General features: G+C 34.1%; 1 protein-coding gene across 3 annotated transcripts in view; it reads right to left on the bottom strand.

The window, feature by feature from the left end:
- LOC120636990 overlaps positions 1–27,362 on the bottom strand; it is a 350,702-nt gene that overhangs the window by 94,123 nt on the left and 229,217 nt on the right. For all 3 annotated transcript variants that reach the window (XM_039908577.1, XM_039908571.1, XM_039908581.1), the window contains exon 2: positions 15,058–15,083. The gene's annotated coding sequence lies outside the window, so the exon portion shown is untranslated. The remainder of the gene's footprint in view (positions 1–15,057; positions 15,084–27,362) is intronic.

Raw genomic sequence — 27,362 nt, 5'->3', positions numbered from 1 at the left:
TATAGAAAGCCTAGCGAGTAAACTCAGCTCGGCTGCATATGCAATCAGGAAAATTAGACAGCTTACCGATGTTGAAACAGCTAGGCTTGTTTATTTCGCATACTTTCACAGTATTATGTCCTATGGGATCTTGCTGTGGGGAAAAGCTGCAGATATTGAAAGTATATTTATACTACAGAAAAGAGCCGTACGATCAATATATAAACTTGGATCACGCGAATCGCTTCGTGAAAAATTTAAACAAATAGGTATTCTTACAGTAGCTTCGCAATACATTTATAGTAATATAGTCTTTGTGAGGCAAAATATTACTCTTTATAAATCAAAAGCTGAAATTAACAATCGACTTACCAGAAACGGTCATAAATTAGTGATATCTGCATATCGTCTGCGAAAGGTGCAGAACTCCTTTGTGGGGTTGAGTATACGCTTTTACAACATGATTCCTAAGGAAATTCTTGACCTACCAATGCATACATTTAAAAAATGTGTAAAAACGCATCTAGTACAGCGAGGTTACTATACATTTGATGAATTCCTCAATGACAAGGTAGAATGGAAGCAGCCAGCCTCGCTCTCATCTCCCGCAAGATAGCAAAATGATTGTAAATGTTGATGTTGGAAAAGAGCAACTACTGAGTTTCTTGCCGGCTCTTCTCGGTAGAATCTGCTTTCCGAACCGGTGGTAGAGTCACACAAACATGCATACTTGACGTTTCAAAAGTGCTTATAAAGTAGGCCTACTTGAAATAAATGAATTTGAATTTGAATTTGAATTTGTATACCTATCCGAGTGTCTAAGCTTTGAGTGCGATTGCTTTAATCGTATCAGGTCGGATTAATTTTGATGACTAAAAAAAAATGATCTGTTACCCAGTTAATTAAACTAGACAGTAGGTAAATTAGTTTTTATAGATAAATGTCACAGGATATTTTGAGCTACAGGTCACAGCCGGTGTTTAAGACGTTACTACTGCGAAGAAACAACGAAAGTAACACGCAATCTAAAATTAACAAAAAAGAAAAAACTTTATGGCTTTATTGTTTTGGCCTTGTTCTAAAAATGTTTTTTTTTTATTTCACTAAAAGTTAGTCCTTGACTGCAATCTCACCTGGTGGTAAGTGATGATGCAGTCTAAGATGGTAGAAGGCATCTCACCGGAACACTAAATCGCTTAACGGTATGTATTTTGTTGGTAGGGTGGTAACTAGCCACGGCCGAAGCCTCGCACCAGACCAAACCAGAGAAAATTCAGAAATTACAAATTCCCAAATGACCTCTGCCGGGAATCGAACCCAGTACCTCGTGTTTAAATTCACAGCGCTCACGATTGCGCCAGGGAGACTTAAGATTTTTTTTTTATTTATTATATAATTCAATGTTTTACATATGAGAGAGCTCATAAATATTAAAGTCATAAATATATATTTTTTTTAATAATTAGCACATTTTAGCTACCCAAACACAATTGCGTGATCTGTCATAACCGACACAAACAACGCCATCCCATCTATTATCCCATCGGGATACACCACTTGTTTTGCGTCCGATCAGTTTTAGAGATCCGGATGAAAATTTGAAAACGAATACTATTTAAGATTTATACGCATGCATGGAGACAGATGAAACACCGACACACGTATTGCTCCGGCGTAGAGAAGTGCAACGCGCAGCATACCTTGGCTCCCCAGCATCACTCCCTGAAGCACTTGGCGAGCTGGGCGGCCTGCTAAGCTTCTGGAGTGAGCTCGGTTGTCTGGAGTGACCCAGCGGGGAGCCGTACCAGTGGCACTACGTACAACGGAAGGTTCCGGCCGACCAAGTACGGAGACAGCCCAGGAAAAGAAAGAAGATAAAAAAGATTTATACGGCACATCACAAATGTAGTTAACTTATTAATTTATATAAGACCCGAAAGTGTAGTTCATAATTTTCTAACTAAATTGGCAAGTATAATTAGTAGTCCTATGCCCACTGCTGGGCATAGGACTCCTTATTCTATCCTATCTTAAAGGACAAGGATTTAATGCTTTGAACCTCCACGCTCTACCAATAAGCGTTGCAAGAATGAAGTTACAAAATCATATTTGGATCAAGATTGTAAGTTGATGTATTATGACTGTCCTTTCAGTTTGATTATTTGATATTCAGAGGTTTTTAAAAAAAAAACGCATTTATTGCCTTAATTTAGTTTATTGCATGATTTATATTATTAAAAAGTGAAAATAAATATCAATAGAACCCTCGATATGCGAGTGAGTGTCCCGATTGACGAATGATATTGTACTATTTTCATCATACACTCCTTGCTAAACACGCGATTCTTGCAGAAATCATGTACGCAAAAATACACCTTAGAGAGCAGAGCATTACTTAAAATATTGCATAAAATCACTTTCAATAAATTCAATCAGATACTTAATCTTTCTGAATTGAATTTTGAACTTTATTTCAAGCGAATTAAGTGCCATATAAATGTTAAGAACATTTTATGTTTGAAAGAAGTATAGGGGGATTCTGTCATTCATTCTTCGACATTGATAAGTTCTGTACTCTCATTATTATTTATTAAACGCTTGAAGAAATAAACAATCATTACGCGAAACGTTTATTATTTAAAACAATCGTGCAACGCAATTACTGTCTTGTTCATGGTAAAAAAGGAAGCGTGGTAAATGGTAAATGTATCGTTCGAAAGGCTATGCTTTGAATCGCTATTAAAATAAATGTAGTTTTTATTCAATCACCCATGGTTTTATAAACATACAATAAGTAGATGCTTAGTTCCATATAAGTTCTTCGACCTATCATTTTCCCAGTATGTAACTTGTCCGCTTTACCTCGTACCATTCTTTTTCCTTTATTTTTAGTTGCATCTTATCAAGCTTCTATTTAAATTCTCATCTTTTTGATATTCAGATGTCCCACTCCCGTTGCAAGGGACGGAGCAGAGCTACTCTCAAAAAGGAGGGAACCATCAAAAAAGCTTTGAATGACAATTATTTAGATATAACGTTTAAAAAAATTCAAGATAATTATACTCTTATTTAAGAGTGTAGTTGTTGACAGGAATATTTTGTCTTTATGTAATGTAACGTTTTATTTTATTTGAAAGTCGGTTTAAAAGATCAATTTTCTCATATTATTAATAAATCATCGTTATGTAATTAAGATTCTCTTAACGATAAAAAGAAAACCTATTTTCATGAAAATCATTTCGAGAGAATTTAAAAATTAGCTATTTATAGAATATTTTAAGCTTCTACGGAAGTCTCACGCCAGTCCACTGAGTTCGAGTGGCCCTTATATAAAAGAGGCAGAAGTCTGGCGTAGGCATTTTTTTCTAAAAGACTGATCGCATTTACTGTTTCATTGAGGGTTCCGTATAAAAATAAAAGATGTTATTATTTTTTTGGATTTAAGTATGATATCCTGGAGAATAACAAACTTAGCTCAACAAGAACCTACGTGGAAGCGGTAACTATTGGAGAGTCTCGAGATTCTGGTCATTTAAGTATTTATCTCCATAATATATATAGATATATTATCTATATATATTATGGTATCTCGGACTAGCGGGAGGCTATCCTCCCGCTAGTCCGAGATACCAATTTGTCCTGCGGAAGACTCCTTTCAGTAAGAATAAGACCATGTGTATTTGTTTGATATAAAAATGTGTAAAATATTATCGAGGATCTTAATACAACGTGTAATAATTTAGGAAATCATTGAATTATCTTGGAAACCTACAAGCTTACTACCATAGCTCAAAGCTCTTTATATGCTCTTTATATGACATACCTTGACGCCCTGAGAATAACGATTATAAATCTGAAACAGAACGTTAACATATATATATAAATAATATTGTTTTAAGCGATCGTAGTAAGAGAACAGATTATGATCTACTGAGATAAATTGCGCAATTTTTCAACCGACAACAGTATAACGAGAAACTGGGAAACACATAACTTAGCCATAGGTGAGTATAGAAAGATTGAGAGCCAAATATTACCTCATTTTCAATTTATAGCTGTAAAAGTTTTAACTTGTAATGCGGGACCCTAAACTGCTCAAATGTGATAAATGGCCCATTAATTAAAGTAGCATAGGCAAGGCTTCTTCTAGGGCTTCTAGTTCAGACATGATTGCCTTTGAACCGTCTTTCAAGGGTATAATTGATAGTATATTTAGCATATAGAATGATGCTTATCTCTCTCTCTTTTAAGACAAGGCCAATGCGTCAAAGCCACACTTCGTTTCTGCTTGCAACCAATCACTAACCGATAGTCATTATGATAATTCATTACCGGCTTACTTCATGGCACGGGTCTCCACAATGCTTACCACAATGAGAAGGTCCTAGTCCTAGTTAGGCCCTAATCCACCTTGCTGGCCATTGCCGATTGGTAGACAACAATAATCAGTGATAAAAGTCTGAAAACAGTTCAACGTGCTGTCAAAGAGGGTACCAAACAAAAAAAAAATTGTAATAAAATGGTAAAAAATAAATATGTTTTACAATATTTTAAGTTCGTGCTAAGTAAAATGTAAAAATTGGTCTCTCATATGAAAAGAAAAGGGAAGGAATAAGAACACTGACTTACCACGCTGCTCCAATCTAGGTTAGTAGCTAACGTAGTTGTGAAGTCAATAGAACACACAAAGGGAGCTAACATGGTAACTTCCTAGTAAATATAGCGAACGGTATACTAAATACGTAGTTACTTTAGTAGTTCTAACAAGTAATATATTTTTTGGACTAAACCCACGACCTAGTAATTCAAACCTTGAGATCAACGAGGACCTACGGGATATCTGTTAAGAGACTTATTAATTATTACTGAATTAAACTGTAGTCATAATAATTTGTACATAGGCAAAAGGCTTTCAAAATAAGTCTGGGTCATTTAGTTTTCATTTTTGTATTAGCACTGTAACCAATGCATTATGATGGTACGGTCAGCACCACCGTAAACAGTGATTGCATAAGACAGTGGGTTATTACAGTTTATCTGCTTATGACTATGTACGGACTGTATATTAGTTATACTCTGTAATTATTTTATATCTGGCGAGTAGCGTTAGCATATAAATTCTACGCCAATTAAGAATCTACGGAATACAAAATTATTGTGCCCCAGAAAAGCGAGATGCTTTGAGCGATGGCATCCTTATGTACTGGACGTCGAGTCAACTCGTACGAAACGTTTTTCATCCAAGTTTCTGATACGTACCGCTAAGGTGTAGAACGCTCTTCCGGCCTATGTGTTTCATGCAACATACCATGCAAGAGTAAATATGCATTTACTAGGTCTAGCCTTGTAAATAAACATACATTTATGATTATTAACGCAATTCTGCCCCAGAACAGCGAGATGCTTTGAGCGATGGCATCCTTATGTACTTGACGTCGAGTCAACTCGTACGAAACGTTTTTCATCCAAGTTTCTGATACGTACCGCTAAGGTGTAGAACGCTCTTCCGGCATATGTGTTTCATGCAACATACCATGCAAGAGTAAATATGCATTTACTAGGTCTAGCCTTGTAAATAAACATACATTTATGATTATTAACGCAATTCTGCCCCAGAACAGCGAGATGCTTTGAGCGATGGCATCCTTATGTACTTGACGTCGAGTCAACTCGTACGAAACGTTTTTCATCCAAGTTTCTGATACGTACCGCTAAGGTGTAGAACGCTCTTCCGGCATATGTGTTTCATGCAACATACCATGCAAGAGTAAATATGCATTTACTAGGTCTAGCCTTGTAAATAAACATACATTTATGATTATTAACTAACGAAAGTTAAAGAGAGTAGTGAACAATCAATCCAGTACAATAGTACCAATAATATTATATAAGTACAATAATACCAATCCAGTGCCACATATATATTATTAACCTTTCATTAAAAATTGGATGAAAACTAGATCTTAACACAACAAAAAGTTACGGTCGTGACCTCGACATTTTTTTCCATTAATTTTGCGTCATCAACAATAAGACGTTTTAAATGGTGAAACTAGGTATATGATAATATTAGGTTAAAATATTCGTGTGTCAAGGCCAATTCAAAAGTCATAATATGGTAAATATAAATTATAATTCTTGTTACTATTTACGTTTCCTTCTGTACACTAAAAATATTATGTGTAAGTATTTCTACTTTTGCTTTTCAAAATAATATAAAAAGCGGTTTGTGTTATTATTGAATTTAATCGGTTGGTCGTAGAAATTAACTATCTCATAATTAATTAAACTTTTAGTTTATTTATAAAGTTACAACAAAACTTATAATTAAACTTATTACTGTTAAGGTCATGCCCGTGTGGAATGGTGCATTTCCACGCTGAACAGCCGGGCGGATTCTTGGCGCAAAACATAGCACATCACACTTAGCTTTACTTTAAATGCTTAGTTACATGTACTTTTTTCGAATTTTCCTTTTTCCAGTTGCGATACGAACAATATTTTAATTTTTTGCGAGATATACGCACAGAAATTTAATTTTTTGAGTACAAGTATTTTTATTGAGATTAATAAACATTTTTTTGTCATTTGTACTTGACTTTTCAAATAAATACGGAACCAATTCGGTACGCACTTTGGATAGTTCATATTTCTATTTTCATACAAATAATCTGTGCTTTATTTCTATGAACATAAAGTTGTAAATCTACTTTACATATTGATTGAAACGGTCAAATATTACGTCACGATTAAGTAACTGTAATTATTATTAAATGCTATTGGTGTTTTAGGAATGGTAGCTGTTTTGTTACGTTGATCTACCTTTGGCCCGCTAACTCACATTTCAGCAGCGTGGAGGTTCTAGCTTTAATCTCTCTTTATATAAAAGGTTTTCTGCTCTCTCCTATGTTAAAGGAGTATGCCCAGCAGTGGGATATAAATTAGATGAGGATGATAATGATGATGATGTGCCTCTTGGATTGATGGGAAGGTGAAACAGGGAAAGCCGTCACAATTCAATCATTCAAAGCAATTAGATGTTATTTTTTTTTTTCAAAATAAGGTCCTACGTGCATATAATTTGAGTTAGCTCAAGTGACACATCTTTCCGCATGAAGTATATTTTAACTGAATCAATTTATTTAGAAAGAAATATTATTGTATCCGAATATTTGTTGAACGATCGAATATCACCTCTCTGTATGATTGACAAATGATAGAGGTCAAAGCTCTAGTTCTGCTGTTTTGAAAGTTTTACTATGTTAAAGTTATAAGAAAAATCAATCCAGCCCTGGTGTAACTTATAAGTAAACGAACAAAGCTTTGGAGTATAGTGGGAATGTAAATTTTGATAGAGTTCTTAAATGTATACGTTTGGTCCCACAAATAGTCAGATTTACCTCAACGTTGATGTGATCTGAGTTGACATGAAAACTATAGAAGAGTGTAATTTAATTATATAAAATATAATAAAATTTGTGATAAAAAACAGCAGTACCAAAGTATCCAATTCTTGTTATAAGAAAGCTCACCAAGCGCGGATCTTCACGCAGCAAGAAGTGTTTTGCTAGAATGTCCGTGTAGAATAAATATTTCAGTAGTACCATTGTACCATTTAAGCAAGAACACACTTCACGATTTGAAATTGATTGTTGTCTATCTGGAATACCAATAAAACACCAGTTATTCTGTCTAGTCGAATTTTAAAGCTGTTATAAATAACAGTCCAAATATACAATACACAATCTAGACTTTATTGCTAATTTATAAAGTTCATTTTGCACAATCGATGATCCTATCTGATTTTCATATTATAATGGGGTGGGTTATACGAGTTATTATGTGGCTTTTCAAATATTCTTGTTATTCGTCACAATTGCAAATGATCACTGTTATGTGTAAAAACTTGAAACCGTTTCTGAATGCTAACTATTCTAGACCGACTATGTCTAACCCTTTGTTAAATAAAGGTAATATCTTAGAGCCACCACAGGACCGGTCTTGATTCATCAAAAAACAAGCCTTGTAAAACTGCTCAAACATTGCAGAAAATATTAATAGTAGTGTTATTAGTAGTTAGTGAAAATGATTTCGGTTTTCGGCGATCTGCAGATTTTAACCGAATTTGATTTTAATAGTTCGAAGCCACATCTGAAACGTATATATATATATATATATATATATATATATATATATATGCGGAGAAAACATGGACATTGGTTTCCCAAGGTGTAACAGGACTAGCAGTGTTGCGTGGTTAATTTGATTGACTATGCATCACGAGGCCATGGGATCAATTCCCGGGTCGAGGTAAGAAAATATAAGGTACGACATATACGAGTAGGTACTGGGTGGGAAATTCTTAGTACGACCGTAGAGTAAGGAAATTGGCGCCAACCACCCTTTTTTTTTAAGTAGTTATATACGTGATGATGATCATAAATCCCCATTAGAACAGGGTGGATGGTTTTAACATTTGCGCCTAGCTCAAACTACGGGTGTTATAGTGCTATAACGTATTCCTACCGATAGATAAAATAAGTGGGACTACGGAGACCTTAATCCCAAAATCGTGATCTCTCTATGAGAGACGAGGCCTATTGTCCAGCAGTGGAACACTAAAAGGGGGGAGAACTTCTTTAAATGAGGATCGTGTATAGAAGCGCGCTTTTCAAAAGGTATAATAATATGTCCAGCATTGCACGCAAAAACATATTGATTGATTGATATTCAAATTGTTTCGTAAAAACTCGTATATCCTTCGCAGTTAGCGGTCACATCTGCTAGAAAATAAACGTAGTTAATTACAAAGGAATTTCCTTTCTAAAAACTTAATTCAAGTTGACCGCACCCTAAGGTTCAATGTCTATGCATTTTTCACTTTTTTGTGCGTTTGCACTGTCATTTTGACAGGTAATTCACCTTGACACAAATCGAATGAGCACTGCGCTACTCGTTTAAACGGTTCGTTACAATATTGAATTGAAGTGTAATATTATACCATACTTAATTAAACCCATAAAAATTAAATTAGGTATAATTATATACGTTCTTAGGTTTATATAGTATCTGTACCGGTGTCTAAAGGACCGAAGCGGTGATAGCCTTAAGTGGTTAGGACTTCAGCTTTGGGGGGAAGAGATTGAATCCAAGCACACACCTCAAACTTTTCTGAGTAATGTGCGTTTTAAGCAATGAAAATATCACTTGCTTCAACGGTGAAAACATCGTTAGGAAACCTGCATGCTTGATATTTCTCCATAATGTTCTAAAAGGCGTGTGGAGCTCACACATCCGCACTCGGCCAGCGTGGTGGACTACAGCACTTTTGATTTTGGGAGGAGACCCTTTCGTGGGCGGGTAATGGGTTGATATGATTATGTCCAAATATAAAAAGAAAAAAAAAAGTTTTCTTGCAATTACGTAGAGTATACAAAATAAAACTAAGTAATTAATTATTCTCAAACAATATTAGAACAATTTACGTATAGGAATTAACAACGGTATTGTTTAAATGGGTGATTGTTTTGCATGAGTTAGTCTGGTAGTTTATCGAAAAAATGTCCGATCATACCCTACCTATATGTTATTATGTATGGTGCTTCATTCATAATAATATGTGTTGTGCCCCATCCATATATTGTGTATAATTACGGTGTTTTCGGAACCGAGTGTAGAGCAAATTGCCAACTTTCACCGTTGTTCACACTCCGCCCTTTCTACGGCAAGACAATGGTAAGGTAATTGTTACAGAGAATTGCTGTGTCGCTGTTATAGTATGAAATTTCACTCTTTTTGTTGTGTCTGGTGAAGATGATATTATATGCAAATTTTTAATAGAGCGGTACCAAACATGTTTATGTACCAGTGTAAGTAGCAACCAGTAACCAATATGCTGCATAACCAATGCACTTTTGAAAATGTAATAAAAATGCGAATAAAAATATTACAAAATGTAAAAATGGACTCTAACAATCTGAACCTTGGAAGTAAAAATAAACTTAACGGAATAAGTTAGTAATTGTATATTATTTTATAATTTATATTAAATAACCTAATAAAATGTTGAATATCTCTATATCTCTCAATAATTTATTAGTACTATTTTTTATAAAACAAGCTAAATAAAAGAATAAAAAGTTTTAAGCTTCAATTGCGTGTGAGATGATGATATATTTTTTTTTTACTCTTTATGCGCTCTCGCACAATCAGTAGTTCCTGAGATTAGCCAGTTCAACCAAACAAACTCTTCAGGTTTATAATATTATTTTATATAGATTTTATTACGTATGCTTAACAATAATATCTAGTCTACAAATAGTAATGTGAACTTGACTGGTAAACCTTATAGATATCCGTAACGAATCGTCAGCTAGAACGTGCATATTAAATGTTTGTGTCGAGACGAAATCTTTGCATTTATTTTATGCACGCCCCCGCTCAAGAGCAATGGCTTATTGCAATATCAATTGCGCAGTGTATATTATACATCGTGTAAATGAAAACCGACATAATACTTCACAGGCTTTAGATGTATATTATGTACCCACTGTCTCTGAGACTTATCTGAGAAATCGAAAACCTAATAGTTTTTGTGTTTACCACTGCCATAGTTTTTACTGGAAGAAATCAGATACAACCCTAAAATCAAATGCAAAATTAAATCATGTGTCTCCTGTTTCTTTATTAGGTACGAGTCGCGAAGCATCGGTACTATGCGCGTGTCGGTCTTTTATCTTTAATAGGGTTGTCAAAAGTGAACACTTAGAATGTTTTGAATTCGTTTGTATTGAAAAATAAATATGCTTCTTTTGATTTATTATTTTTACAGGGTGATTCCTTATGGAATATACTTATGCATCGTTCAATATTACTTCGTAATTCTCTTACCCGTTTTATATGAGATAATACAATAGATATCATACATAGAAAATGTATGATATAATATATATCATCTTATACCGGAACACAGAAATGGAAAAACGCGGCTTGGCGGCAGAAATAAGAATGGTATTCGTACTTCCCCGGACGAGTCATAAAAATCTCTACTACTGCTCAAAACATACGAGCATAAAAATATATATAATATAGTATGAAGAGTAATACATCGCTAAGTTAAATATTGTAATCACTGCTAATGAATAATTTATTAATATGCTAACAATGGTATAAGCATTGTAAGATAATTCACGTAGTCACGGTGACGTTTGATTGACTTACGTATACATCATGTTGAAATCAATTAGAATTCTCCCGACTGTATACAGTGAGATGTTACTACCTATGGAAGCACAGCCCCTAACTGGCTCTTAATTACCTTTCTCTATTGGTCTTATTTGACATGATACTTAGTTGTCCTGAACACACATAGACAAACAATCATTGTTTTACGTTTGTATTAAAGGATAAACTCAAAAACTACACACTACTACATTTTTTGGAAAATAATTTTATTTTGGTAATATTTTAATAATTAAGTAATTGTATTTGTAAGGCAAGTTATAAGTAAAAGTGATACCGGGCTGCTTTAACCACGTGTGCTGGCTAAATGATCTGTACTATGGATATCAAAAATCCAGCAATAAAATCTAACTGATGTCCGTCGACAGCAGACAGGTAAAACCCATTCTAGAGGTAATAAAACATCACTGGCTATATACATGTAATCGGAACATCATGTAAAGGTCTAGGTTATTGTAGGTATTTACTAAAAGCTCAAAATTGCATAACCTATAAGGATAACTAATAAATTCAGTGCCATAACCAACAAGTGTGCGTGTACTGCGAGAACATTTTTTACAATAATGTTTTTGATATTAAAACTTTTTGGTTGGGATAATATTAATACTGCGTTAATAGATAATAAACGCACCATTGTTTTAAAAACAAAATTGATATATTTCAAGAGCGGCGACCTTATTGGCACAATACTCAAAAAGGTGGTTTAATTGCTCAAGAAAATGTGTAAAAACTTTGTTGGACCTATATAAAACTATGAACCAGATAGATTAAGAAGATGTCTACATATAACTTGCCGTGAGGTACAAATCGGGAATCGGGAAACATTTCATAAAACACAAAACAAAAGACCTGTATTAAACAAAACAAATGATTAATAGCTAAATCATTTCGTATCAACACTATTGTATAATAATGGTATCATACTATTTGTATTGTATTGTTTATTATAAATTATAATGTTACACACACAAATGTTAAGATATATTAGATCAACTAGTTACGACATGATAACCAAGTAGTATGCATAATATTTTTGTAATTATTTACATCTTTACGTCACTATGATCTGTGAACTATAACCAAATATCTACCTACCTAGAAAGGTAGCTAGGTTGGTTAATTTATTATTTCGGGCCAATTTGGACAAAACGTTATTATAAATTACGTATTACATGGTAAGAAAGTAATATATTACGTAGTATATTTGTAAGCAGTCATATCCTAATGGTAAAACATGCTTTTTATGGATTCTTCTCTTCTTGCCCTGTAGTGGACCGGTAATGGGTTGATAAAGATGATGAGTAGTGTAGGAAAACAAACATAGCCTTGATAGCCTGTGATGGGCTCGAACCAAATCAGTTGGCGTGTAATCTCAAATCCCAAAAAGTATAGCACGTTATTAATATTAGATCATATACGAATTGGACCGTCCCAGAATTGGACATTTTGAAAATTCGATGTTCCAACCGCGAATTATGTGAACTGTCAATGTTTCTAATACCTGGATCACTTTTGTCTCTTAGCTTTCGCGTCTATTAAGATGAGAGTACGACGAAAGGATACCACGAGTTTACAGTCCATAATATAATATTTGAGGGGATGCTTAACATACAATCACGGCCTTAAAAAAGTGAATACGAGAATCAAATCTATACAAAGTACGCATCATCATCCAGATGTAAGTAATTTGAATTACAAAACACCCATCATATGTGATTACTATTGCGAAACGGACCGACGGCAATTTGCACTGATCAATATCAATTTTCTTATAATAAAATTTTAATGCCTCGATCATTATGGCCGGTGCGCTTTATACCTATTGTTGGACTAGTAATATCCCGGCGTTTGTTTTCCAAGTCATTTTTGGTGCAAAAATGACGCAATCGCTTGTTTCTGGCATCTTTATAACTAATGGAGATTCTTAAAGCTCATTCTGTATTTGAGTAGTATTTTCTCGTTTCATTAACTGTATTGCAACTTGATCTTAGTTCGATTTATGCCGATTGTAGGTATAGTCAACGAGGTAAAAGGAAATTAATGTCGTGGGCTAAGCGCCTTAAACGTTGGAAATTAAATGATGGGTAAAAGGTAAAGGTAAGGTATTTTCAAATACCAAGGCTTTTCAACGATTACGTCCCATCATATATCTAGTTGCCAAAGGAGAGTTTTCCGGTTCCGGTTTCCGGTTTATCGATATATCGTTATTTTACCAAAATAATATTCAGATGTCTAAAAGACTTTACAGTTAATGCCGTGCCTTAACTATGACTTCAAAGTTTTGAACATCGTCGCAAGGTCGCTTGTCTGTATTTATAAAAGATATTTTTGAGAGTGTGTTAAGGAATCAGTAAGTTTTTGCACCGCCACGCAGTAAATAGTAGTGTAGCTTTTTGTGACAAAGTTCGTCTTTTTTAGTACTACCACCATGTTTATTTCTGCCACTGAGCAAAATTGTTTTAATGCCGTGTTCCTGTCTGAAGGGCGTGGTTGCCAGTGTAATTACATGTATATGAGACTCAACATTTACGACTCTATTTGATGGAGACAGGGCGTCGCATTGCAGGACGTCCTTGCATACCCTGAAGGCTGCTTATGATGTTTTTAGGCCATGGTTTGACGCTTACTATAAAGTGCACCATCTGCGTGGTCTATCAGTTATTACTATACAAAAATAAAAGCCTACGCACTGCAAAGATTTTCAATAAGGCTTTTGTTTTCCGCATTATCTTATAATAACAGTTCCTTTAAATCAAAACTGAACAGGTATCTTCTAAGGCACCGCGCTCCACTTTAAGCTGTATCATCAGGTTTAGGGTCTTACGCTGCTCTTCACGTGATGGGTTTAACGTCTATCTGAGTACCTCCCAATTTTTTAAGTCAGTTAAGATGACGAAGTTTTTTTCTTGATTTTATAGAACTTTAATTAATCATTGATATGTAACAAACAAACAGGGTTTGCATATTAAAATAAGACGTAAAGAATCTGAATCATTTTTAAGTCATCTCTGATGAACTGTGAATACTAAATAATGAATGTATGATAGATTAACCCAAGCGTTTTTATTCAATACTAGCAGAATTATAAGAATAAAATTGTTGCTGACCTTAAGATATTATATATCTCTTAATTCAATAATGATTTAGTAGAAAGGTATAACGATATTTTTGCAAAGGTTGGATTTGGAAATTGGCATTGGTATTATTGTAATGTATATTTTTCACGTAGTACTTTTAGTAATGAATACCTACTACAAGAATACTTAAATTGGAAACTGTAAAAAAACCTTGTGATAGCATGTTTTTATAGTAGGACTCGGCCCCATTTTTGAAGTATTTAAAATAATAATAATCCAAATGATTTTAATAAATTATTAACAGTGTAAAAATATTTTGAAATAACGTTTCATTTTTTGGACTTTTAATGAGGTAAAACTAAATACGGTCTAGTACGAGTTGCACTGGCACACAAAGTGTTCCATATCTCTGTGCATCATAAGACGCTATAGAGTATTCCCATTATTGCTATTATTAAGGAAATCAAGCAAAAAACACCAGTAATAACACTTTACTTGTATGTAACAAATCACTGTACTTTCATTTTAAATTGAATACTATTTCTATTATTTGTCGGTTCAGCGGCAATAAAAATAAACGCTCTGTGAATACTTAAACCTTATTACGGCGATACACAGATGCAGCCTTAAAGATACAGTTACAGGTTGACAGACGGGTGGATGGACAGACGGATGGACTGCGGAGGCTTAATAGGGTTCAGTTGGTACCCATCGGATACAGAATCCTAAAAATTAGATTTCTTTTAAATAAAGTACATACCTATAGAAGACTCCTGAAGTGGTAATCTGGAAAAATAAAGAAATTGTTATTAGCAATAATATGATTACAATCATGATTTCGTAGTACACAATTTTACTAAATTATTTTCAAAGAATGCCCTACCGTACTAACAAGATGTAAAATATATAAATAGAGGGTACAATGCCGAAGATCTATTTAGTGTGGAGTATAAAGATTGAAGAAATTATAAATTACACCTTACAGATTCTCCTGATTTTCGCGGAGTACAGCAAATTAATTAATTAATTGTCATAATAAATCATGGAATTCCGCAAAGTAGCGCCTACTTCTATCCAAGAATTAGAAGCTAATAAAGCGGCGATAGCCCAGTGGGTAGGACTTCGACTTCATTTTCGTGGGGCCTAGTTCGAATCCCAGCACACACCTGTAACTTTTCAAGTTATGTGCGTTCTAAGCAATTAAAATATCACTTGCTTCAATGATGTAGGAAAACATCGTGAGGAGACCTGCATACCTGAGATATTGTTCTTCATAATGTTTTCAACGGTGTGTGTGTGTGTGACCGCTAATATGCATTGGCTCACTGTGGTGGACCGTGCCCTATAGTGGTGCCCGGTAATAGGTTGATATGATGAATTAAGCTTAAAAGTTCATTTTAATTCTTCTAAAATGATTTGTCCGATTTGGCTTCGATTTCAGTACCTATTGAATTATTGATCCTTAGAAATGCCAACTAATATACAAACTATACTCTATAAGGTAGATATTTAGTGTTACATTTTCAATTTATGATTGCTACACATTACATATGCGGGTCAAGATTGGACACTTAATCGGCCACCTGTTGTTGTTTCGGATTGAGTTAAAAAATTACCTCCAAGCACACACACATACGAGTTATTTGAGCTTGACCTCAAACTTTAGCTGAAAAAAATTACGAGATATCTTTTACGTCACTTTGAATGCTAAAGAGTGTCTGTGTAATGTATTCGTTTAGAGTGTTAGCTTTCAGGTAAACGAAAGTGTGGATATCCGAGTCAACATTGCTTTTTTTTTTTGGTTTAGTATTCCTGTCACACTTTTGGTATACCGAGTTTTTTGGTGGGGCGCCATTCCGGTCTCCTATGAAGAAGGGAGCCTGTGCCCAACAATGGCGTTTTATAGTCTGATAATGACTGTCACTCTTTATTTATCTGTGTCATTACAATTGCTGGGAACTTTATATTCATGTTTTTATTAGGAGTTAGCTTGTAATAGACTAACATATTCATCTCTCTCTCTACGTGTTTCTCATTGCTGAGGGTCGAGACCCCTTCCACTTTCAACTTTTTGGACGATTTTGTGCCATTTGACTCGACTTTGAGCAACGTTTAAAGCCGTATGCACTTTTGTGTCGAGAGCAGTGCGGATTTGATCCGACCAACGAATCGGGCACGAACATATTCATAGTGTATTAGAATTTTATTGGTTTAGCTTACTGCATGTAAAAATCCTGCCAAAATCTATTGAACATTACAATAGTAAGCCTGGAAAGAGAGATGTGTTTTGGGTTATGTTTTAATCATAATGCCCGTTTTTAGAGACCGACAATAATAATGCTGACCCACCAAGCTATTCTAAAAACTCGAGAAAAGTTCAACCTGCCCTTCCAGGCATACCAAGAAAGCCTTGTGCTTTTTTCCCATTCAATCATTCAAAGCTGTACACCCTTCAGATTAACGTTTATAACCCGACGCAATCACAATTATTCTGATATCACAACTAGGTCACATCACATTTAAACCTCTACCATCATTCATTAGCAGAAGATAAAAGATAACTTTATGTAAATACCTATGGTAAGAAATGTAACGTATGTAACGTAGTCACGTGCCCAAATATTAATTAAGAGAAATCTCACTCAACAGTAGCAGATAGACAGGTCTACTTAACCTGACGGTAAACGGTATCAAATCTCACAACACACTCCGCAAGTACAGAGTCACATTCCCAAGATATCGCGTTACGCGCAAACATACACACAGCGTACCTATAGCTAACAGAAAGTGAGCGTGTCCTACATTATCACGTGGCTGCATTGACCGACTTTATATTAATTGTTACTTGTTTAACAAACTGCTGGAAGTGGCTTATAGTAATTCACTTTTGATTAGAACTCCTGCAGCCTTATAAACAATACACACTAGGGTTAGCGGCTTGGTTGAACTGAGGCAGACAAATAGTTTCATTGACGTATTGTCCTGTCGCCTTTCTTGACATAATACCATTGGCGTACTCAGCTTCTAGTTTAAAACTCTAGCTCAGATCGTCCTCTATAATAGATACTGAAGCCAAAAGTGTATTTTTTTCATTTCCGTCTGTATCTTGGCCGTCATTGATTTTTTAAGGGAATCATACATTTTTATGAGATTTGCAGGGGGTCAACTGCCCTCCCCTGCCCTCCCTGGGTAAGCCCATGTATACTACTAGAATATTACCGAAAATAGTATTGGAAGAGAATCGATATGTGTAGAGAGGTTTTATGGAATTTAGAAAAGCCCTATTTTTAAAATTCCAATATTGCTTAGTAAAGGATTGTAATCTCATCTGATGGTTAAGGTTGATGCAGTCTTAGACTGGCTACCCAGCTACGGGGTAAGTTATAATAAACGCGTACCCTATTCAGAATCTACTTGACATAAAAGATTATTATATCAACAGAACAGAAAAGTTCTTATCGTTACAAATAAGAAAATTGACCGTAAATAATGAAAGAAATATTCCTACAGAATAATACAGAACAATAATATCTACCGTGAAGATTATCCGTACGTATGTTATAATCGGTATATTTTTAACAAATCAGTAACTTTTCCCAGTTTAATGAAATTAACAAATGAAGCGACCTTCTAAATGTTTGCTTTGTTCACCGAAAAGGGGAAGCTGAACGTCTAGTTCAGTATATGACGATAGCTGTAAGGATATTTTATCGTTCGTTGTGTGTGCGCTTAATTATTTTCCTTTTGTTCCGTGGATATACTCAAAGTGTAAATGTTTAATTCGCGGCTTCTGTGGTTTTGATAGTAGGCTGTATATCCAATAGTTATAAATAAATGCATGTTTTAGAGCACATATCATTTGAGCAATAATCACCAATGAAAAGGCTTTTTGTGCTGGCCACGGAGGTGGTCACTACCAATTTTCATACTCCAGGCTGCCCCTTAGTAGTTTATTAAAAGAATGGCGAAAGAAAGGCGCTACCTAGGCATATCGGGATCCTTGAGTACTAGAATATGATAATCTAACGACTAGATTTAAATCTAACGGTCATTATAATAATATTATAGTTAATCATCCATTGGTAGTATCCTTACCAAAAATTTTGATCATACATCGATATGAAATGTCAGGTCAAAATATATTAATACATTGTAGCTTCTGTGTGACATTTAATTAATTTACAATACCGTTGCCAGTCATATATTCAGGTACGGTAACGGTGCGGTGTCCAGAATTCTAGACCAAATGCCTGGGTATCAAGAGTGATGGCTGCAAGGTTACTCAATTAGTCACTTATTGTGTAGGTATTTGGGCCAGACACGGCTGGATGGGTTCCGTAATGACCATGAATGTAAAAATAACTCAGTTGCGGCTAATTAGGACTAATGTTTATAATCTAGACTCTTGACCGTTTTAATTATCCATTGAAACATACATGTATAGTTTTGACAAACCATTACCCCTCTACTACACGGGCACGGATCTCCTCCCACATGAGAAGGATTTAGGCCGTATTCCACCACGCTGGCCCATTGCAGATTTGCGGACTTCACACGCCATTTAAGGAGAGAATAAACTTTATGGAGAATCCTCAGGCATGCAAGTTTTCTCACGATGTTTTCCTTCACTGTTAAGTCCTTTTTAATTGCTTCAAACGCATATAACTAAGAAAGGTTAGAGGTGCGTGCTGGGATTCGGACTCGGTTCCACGAAAGTGAAGACGAAGTCCGAACTACCAGGCCATCACTGCTTCATATTATATAGTATGAGAGTTTTTTTATTGTTAAACCACGCTCATCTGCGATTCTGGATTTTGGATTTCACATAAATATATATCTGGATGTCAACTCATGCACCGCCCATCCGTATATCTGACGAAAACGTAATATTTTTTTTTTATTTTAGGAATAGTAGACCTAGTGGTAGTATAGTATTACCACTAGGTCGAGCAAAATCAATTTTCCTTTAATATTTATTTAAACCTATTTCAACAGTTTATTTAAGTAAATTTAAATATAAAATTACGTATTTTTACCATACGGTGATATCAAAATCATGAAGTAGCCACCCGAAGAAATGGCAAAAGCTGTGATATCGATGTTTTTCTAGGTATGTAGGAAATAGATATTAGGTACCAGTACCTATGTTATTTCATCTACGATTTCAAAAACATAGTTATTAGTTTAACTAAATTTATTACCTACATAATAACTATGTAATTGCTGTTAATGGTTTACCTACGAACATTGTAAAAAAAACTGTATTTATGTTATTTAACCAATTTTTACAGGTGATTAAAAAAGGTTTTTTTTCGAGCATTAAGTGTTGTTATTAGTAGGTACAATTATTTCACTAACCCAAAATAATAGAAGATGATGTAATCGAATAAAAAAGAAACACTCCAAACTAAAAGGTTATCTGCGCCAATTAAATCAATTATGGACAAAACGGGTTCGTTTACTGTACGAGCTAATTTTGATTAATAGTTTTAAGAGACTATTAATCATAAACCATTATGTATGGGTTGTAATGATAGTAACAGCACGAGATATTTTAGATTTTCACTTTTGTTTGGAAATATAGTAGGATTAAAAAAAATAACTGACTTTTTTTACTACTAATCGTTGAATAGAAGGTTGCTCCTTGAACTATTTGAAGGAAATTTGACGATGAATTGTTAATAATTTTAGTTCACAAGATTCAAAGAAATTAGAAATCTTTTGTAATTTCTGTGAATCTTTTGTGAAAAGTTAAGTATCACTCAACAAAACTTAAGTCACTTAAGGCTTAATTCGCTATACTTCGCAAATAAAGCTTAATTTTCATAATATATCATGAAATTCCGCAAAGTGACGCCTGCTTCTATCCAAGTGGTCACCTGGTGGTCAATGATGATGCAGGTAAGGATGGTAGAAGGGCTTCATATGGTTGTTAATATGAAACATATACCTATTCCTAATTACTTTTACCAACAACGTATCGAAAATGGCTCGGTGGCACGTTTATGTCTTTGTTTGGTAACTAGCCACGACCAAAGCTTCAGAGAAAATTTAGAAATTATAAAAACAAAAATTGGCTCTGCCTTCGGTCGACCTAGGATCGCCTACTTCATATTCATACGAGGCTACGTGGTCATAAAATCTCTTCCCTCAGCTAAACATTTTACTGAGGTAATTCTACTAAGACAACGTTTACGCAAGGGCTGGAAGTTTCCACCCGACTACGCAGCAATAAGTGAAGTGAACTGAAGAGTGACAGAATCCAATCCAAGGCCTCCGTGATTGATACTACTACCGCAACTTTCGATTTCGCAAGCTTAACATAGTTACCCAGTGCATATTAGGTATAATATATTATCGTATTTTTAATAAGGCAATGAAAATATCATATACTTAGATAGTCAAGAAAACATCGAGAGGAAACCTGCCTGCCTTAGAGATCTGCATAACGTTCTCAAAGGTTATGTGAAGTTAAACGAATCGCACTAAGCTAGAGTGGCACCTACCCTAACGTAACCTAAACCCCTTCTCATTCTGAAAGGAGACTCGTGCTCTGTAGTGAACTGGAATGGGTTGATAATTAAAATTTAAAAAATAAATAATTAAAATATTAATGATAATGATTATTGGTGTTATAGTAATAGATGCACTATAAATAAATTTAAATCACAGGGTACATGCCCTCGTCCTATCCCATAGGTAATACATATTGATATTTCCTATCCTATTATCCTCTTTGCTCCAAAATATCATATGATAAAAGCAGAACAGATCAGATCTAAGCGGAATAAATAGGTTTAATCTCTAGCCATTTAAAATGCCATCGCTGGGAAGACCATAGGTCTTCTCTTAAATATGAAACAAGTATTAGAGCATATACTCAGCACACTGCTGAAATATGGGTTCGCTGGCTTAAGTAATTACTATAATATATGAGTATAACTCAGACCGATAATTTAAGGTGTGTTTAAAGGCACGGGGGATGCAACACAAGATTCGTAACCCCGGGTTGGTAATGTCTATTTCTTGACTTAACTCGTTACTACAGTAAACCTCGGGACTTGAACTCAGCACATAGTGATCTGTAGCCAAACTAGATTACAAATATGTATATATTGAAATCTAACATACAACGGTACCTTTGTAAACTAAAAATTAAAACTAAGTGGTTTAGTTAGCTAGGGTTACAAATTGCGAATGTAAGTGGATAAGGTTATACCATACCTACCAGCGTTATGTAATGAGTTTCAAAATGAAGTAAAACTATATTAGGAAGTGAGGTCGTAGAGGGGGAATGGTTAAGCTGTTACGTAGGTCTCTTGCATTAATGCTCGAGCAATAATGTTTTGATACAAATCCCGTCAAACTAGAGTCTTTTTCCCCGTCCATATAAGCTGACGAACTAGATCTCTTCCGCGGTCCTATTGAGCTTACAAGCAGATCGGGGCTATTCAAGAGTGGGTTCATAAATAAGTCTCTCAACAGCCCCAAATGCATTGGTGGTTACTCTGGCACTGCAAAAGCTCTAATGCTTGAAATGCTCGCATGTTAAATATCTCTTCAAATTAATGGTAAGTAGATATCCTAATAAATAAACAATATTGAGTTAATATAATTAATAAAAAATAGATTCGTTAATAAAATTATTTTATATCCTTTCATAAAATTTTAATTATAATAAGTTACTTTAAGTAAATAAGAATTACAAATATAAAAATAGAAAAGTTAAATATGCAGGGGTGCAGATATGGTATGACGGCATAATTGAGCACCATACCATTTACCGTGACGGCATAAGAGTTTCTTACATAAAACTTGAACAGTAGCACATTCTTTTTGTATTACTAGATGTACCCTTCGGCTTCGCCTGCGTTAATTACTACTCGACAAATAAAATACTAAACGTAAAGTTTTTTTCAATAGTACTGGTAGTGCCGACTATACAAATCTATGATATTAAATACAGACACTATATATTACACAAACGACTAAGATGTGGGCGAATAATATACTTGTTCTTGCTCTTGGAGATTTAATCACCCACTATTCGAAACCTTCAATCACGTGAACATTGCCAAACGCAAATTAGCGGCCCGCGAATCTATTCCCGTTTTGCCTAAATACTTTTAATTCGTGCTGGGAAAGCAACGTTGACCTAAGTTAGTAAATGGATGGGTCCCGTTTTTGGAAATTAGAAAGGTAATATCAATGATTCTTAGCTCCTATCAAAGAATACTAAGTGTTAAAGGAAGTATCGAAATCGCATTGTTAGCGTAAAGTAAAGGTTAACAAAGACAATTTTTTACATTTCTTATTCAGTCCTAGCACTAAAGTCTTTATAAATGTGACAATATTTTATGTTTGCTGCCATCCGCTGAGGACGTCTGTCTTCTATCTCAATCATATCCATCAGATCTAGTCATCTATAATTACTTAAATCGGTTAACATTTGACAGAGTTATGTTAATAAATCGTCAAACACTTTCATCCCCTTTCCCTAAGGAACTGAGTTAAATTTCGGGATAGAAAGTATCCTATGTCCTACCTCGTAGTATGAACTCAAATCTTGCTTAGTTTTATTTGAATTCATTCAGTAGTCTCGGCGTGATGCGCGGCCCAGATAAAGGCAGACAGATAGACAGACACTAAGGAAAAAAAATACTGTTTTGGGTTCAGTATCGGTTATAGAGTGCCATCAAAAACAAATTGTATATATCTTCAATGTATTAGATTTCAACCGTTAAAGTTTTATTATAAGTATAGATAAATTTTATTTAAGTGTTTTTATCTATACTTGTAGCCTGTAGAAAGGATCTAAATAAAATATATTATATAGTGGGATAGTAAAAAAAAAATTTAAATAGCAAAAAACTTCAGTAATGCCTCAATAATATATTATACTTACAATTTTTATTTTATCTATAAGAAACTAGATGTCCCTGCAAGCTTCGTACCGCGGATATTTTATTTTTTATGAATGTTTTAATACTTATTATCCTATTCCGGTCTAAGAGGAATCCAAAAAATCAAATATAACAAAATTTGGTCCAGCCGTTCTTGAGTTCTAATATAGTTTTCGTATATAGATTACTAAGACATAAGTTCTTCAAAGTTTCTTTAGAGTTACACTATGTATTTTTTTCTACAGAGTAAATTTTACTGAATCGTTTTCGGCGGATAGCCGTTTGGTCAGAAATAGAGGGCCAAGAATAACATGTAATTTTTTTCCACTGAGTAAATCTACATAGATTACTAAGTTTCAATAAAGAATTTAAAAATAATTAATGCTAGCTAATCCGTATGCTTAACTACAAAAAATGATTTGCAATGGACTTGTCAATTTAATTATCGTATTATCTAAAACCGGTGTGCACCCTGTCCCAGCCAAGGTTCTGATCATCACGCGTCCGAGCGCCCAGGTTGTCAAACCGTTTATTAGCCCACTGACATTTTATACCGGTCTAAAACAATGGTATTAAAACTATTGAGCCATTCAGAATACTCGCAGCCCAGTGACGCGACGTTACGCAAAAATATTATTTGTAATCTCGAACTAATGATGTTCATACTCAAGGCACTATATTTGGCCTAGTGATATAGTTTTGACAATCTGCGTGGCAAAGTTGTGGTCCCAAATTCGATACCAGTCAGGGGCAGTTTATGAATTTATAATTTCTGAATTTTCTTTGGTGCCTTAGTAGTAGAGTTCGGTCGTGTCTAGTTACCGATACCGATAAACGTACGATGCTACGTAAATAAGCCGATTAGGGGTGCTAGATTTAATAGAATTCAAATAATGCACACCTAGTGTGACATAGTGCGGTAAAATTAAAAAAAATCAAAAGTGCTTATATAAGACCTAAATAAATGAATTATGAACTTTGATTTTTTTTTTTTGAAAAATTACCTGTAACATACTTGTAACCTAGCACCTCTACTAATAGCTAACAAAAAAAACTTCAACTTTAACGAATCGTTTGATTTCTTATGTTTATATAATCTGTTGATTGCGCGAGCATTTATTGTTGAAAAAAAAAAAAAAAAACTATTAGATAGATAACATTAATAATAATAAGCTTATTAACCAATTCTCCTGTAAGAATTACACGTGGCCAGTTACCAGTCTACCCACAAAGACGGTGTGTTCCGGTGCGATGTCATGTAGAAACTGATTAGGGGTATAACTACCATACTCCCTAACAGGTTAGTCCGCTATCATATTCATCATCACTTACCCCCAGATGAAATTGCAGTCAAGAACTAAATTGTAGTACAAGAAAAAAAAAAATAAAGATAAATGAAAAAAAAGCATGCCAGTTTTATATGGCAAAGTCAAGAGTTCGGATCCAACAAGTGGGCAAAGGCGTACTCTATCCTGTGCCTAATATATCTATTAGATATATAGTATAGACTATAGAGATATATGTATTTGTTTAGGAAAGAGTTTTTTTTCATTTAATGACTTTTAACATTAAATTTGAAATTTTGAAATATGACGTACCAGTTGGGGAGGGGTCGTCACACAGATGTGACCACAAAAACAGAGAGAGCTTTAGAAAACATGAAATTCATGAGACGTAATTTATGGATGGCCCCTAACGTGTAACATGGTGAGAACTTCTTATAAAATCATACTTATGACATCAACACGATGTTCTCGCCTATTAAATATTACTTCCTTATATAATTCGCCACAATTAGTCATGCGTTCGAAGTTCTAACCGACTCAGTAAGGTTAGGGGCGTCACGGATCATTTATGTTAGTTCACCAACAGTGAGAACTTCAGACAATTATAACGCTTCACATCGCGATATGCCGCGCCATGGGTGGTAGAGGCGGTTTAATTGCGGTCATTTAAGAGAGTTTTCAGACTTTTTTCCTTTAAGCTGCACCACGGTTTTGCTGAATTCACAGAAATTATAAACCTATTTTTATGTTGGAAAATGTGGGTCAAAGAAATAATGAATAACAAAAGTAAAAATACTTACTTTTATTCTTTGACTAGATATATAATATATATTTTCTTATTAAATTGATATTCTTATTGCTAAAATAAACTAATCTGGAGTTAAACAGGTAGATACTTATGTCTCGCAAAAGTGGTGCGGTTAGAGAGATAATCTTAGTTTTGAATCAGTTCCAATTTAATTTGTTAAACAGAATCACAGATCACAAAAAAATAGCTACGTCTCAAGTAACTAATCTTTCCAAAAAAAAAACAGACAAAAGGAGAGAAAATATACTGTCAAGTTAGAAACTCATAACTAAAAACTATTAGATTAATTTAGATTTATATTATCTAGTTACGCTTTGGTGCTATTATCTAATCATTAAACTTATCAGGCAAAAGAAAGACTGATCGAGTAAAAGAGGCCAATCGGACAGGCGGAGAAAATATTGTACATATTTGTTAAATAGTAGATAAATAAATAAGTATGGCAGACACATATATCCCACACCCCAACTGACGCTACATTATGTCGACAGGCCACGAGTACCATGCCCTCCTGGCACCACGTGACTCCTCACTGTGCCAATAACTTATGAATTACATACAGTTCAACACCCGAAGACAAGCGTCACGTGTAGACAGCCAACAATAGCCGATTGCTTAAATCAGGTAATTCAAGGTCGTTTTACGTCACATAGGGTGTTGTCAATGTATTTCTTGTCATACTATGTTATACTAAGATAAAATAATTTTATTACAGTGAGTTTCTAGCATTACTAATATTTGTAAAAACAAAATTAAGTATGTATAATATTTATAATAATTATAACAGTAAAAATTATATATGATAATAATAGTAACAAAAATAAAGATAAACAGAATATCACAGACTAGAACTAGTTTTTTTAATATGCTACATCGCATACTGTGTGTTATAAATTAATTTCCAACTTCATCTGCATTAATTTTTAGATACATTATGAGATACACATTTTAATTATATTTATATCATCACTTCCTAATGCGAAGGTTGATATTTGAAAATAAATAATTATGTAAATTAATTACAGACTAAATTAAGACGTAATTTTATTAGAGCAATCAACAAATACGTTTTTATATGACAAAATTCTATAATAATAATAATTATATTTCAATATTATAGCTGCAGTAGAAAAGCAAAATTCCTGCTCAAGTAGGTAAACAGAAAGACTAGCTAGACTAATTAATTTTATAGCTTAGCACTGTGTTATATTAATTATCATAATTGATTAGTTTTAATGTCACACTTTATAGTAATTAAAGATAGGTATGAAATGAGTCATAGGTCGGACAAAATACGACAGCCGTTAATCAGCATCGTTAAAATTAGTTTCTTTATATTTGTACATCCCAGAAAAAGTTTTAAGTTTTAAGTTATAATTTCTGAATTTTCTCTTGTCTATTCTGGTGGGAAGCTTTAGCCTTGGCTAGTTACCACCCAACGTACCGCCAAAAGATTTAGCGTTCCCGACGATGACGACGCGTAGAATAAAGGAATGGGTTGTAATATAATATAACTACTATAAATCTTAAAGGTTAGCCTTCTCTCTATCTTAGATTGCATCATTACTTACCACCAGGTGATATTGCAGTCAAAAGATTACTTGCATAAAAATCAGTTGTCTGAAACTATCAAATGAAATTTTTTTTCTATTATGTTAATAAAAATATAGCTTCCTGTCATGTCTCACCTTCACAGCTTATTAGGTCTTACCGTAATTGGATGTGCGTTAGCTCTTTAAGACAGGCAGTATATTAAAAAACAATCACGAACTCATCATTTGCAAGGAAATATCACAAATGACCAAAAAAAAAAACAACACAACTAAACGTTTTTGTTCCTGTTTTTTGTTAAATCCGAATATATTACGGTAGTGCTTTTTGTTATTAAATTATAGTAATGAACAGAATAATATAATATTTGTAGCTTCAAAGCCTTGAAGATAAATGGCTTTTTTATTGTTATTTTTTCTCAATTGTTATTGTATATAAAATGCTTTGTTGTATTATGTAGTAAAAATGTTATAGTAAATTAGTATCCAGTTTACGTAATTTCTTACTAACAAGGTAA

The sequence above is a fragment of the Pararge aegeria genome, chromosome 1, assembly GCF_905163445.1.
Source record: "Pararge aegeria chromosome 1, ilParAegt1.1, whole genome shotgun sequence".
Lineage (NCBI taxonomy): Eukaryota > Metazoa > Arthropoda > Insecta > Lepidoptera > Nymphalidae > Pararge > Pararge aegeria.
Note: the sequence above shows the minus strand (reverse complement) of the source record. Positions and strands in the feature narration are given on the sequence as shown.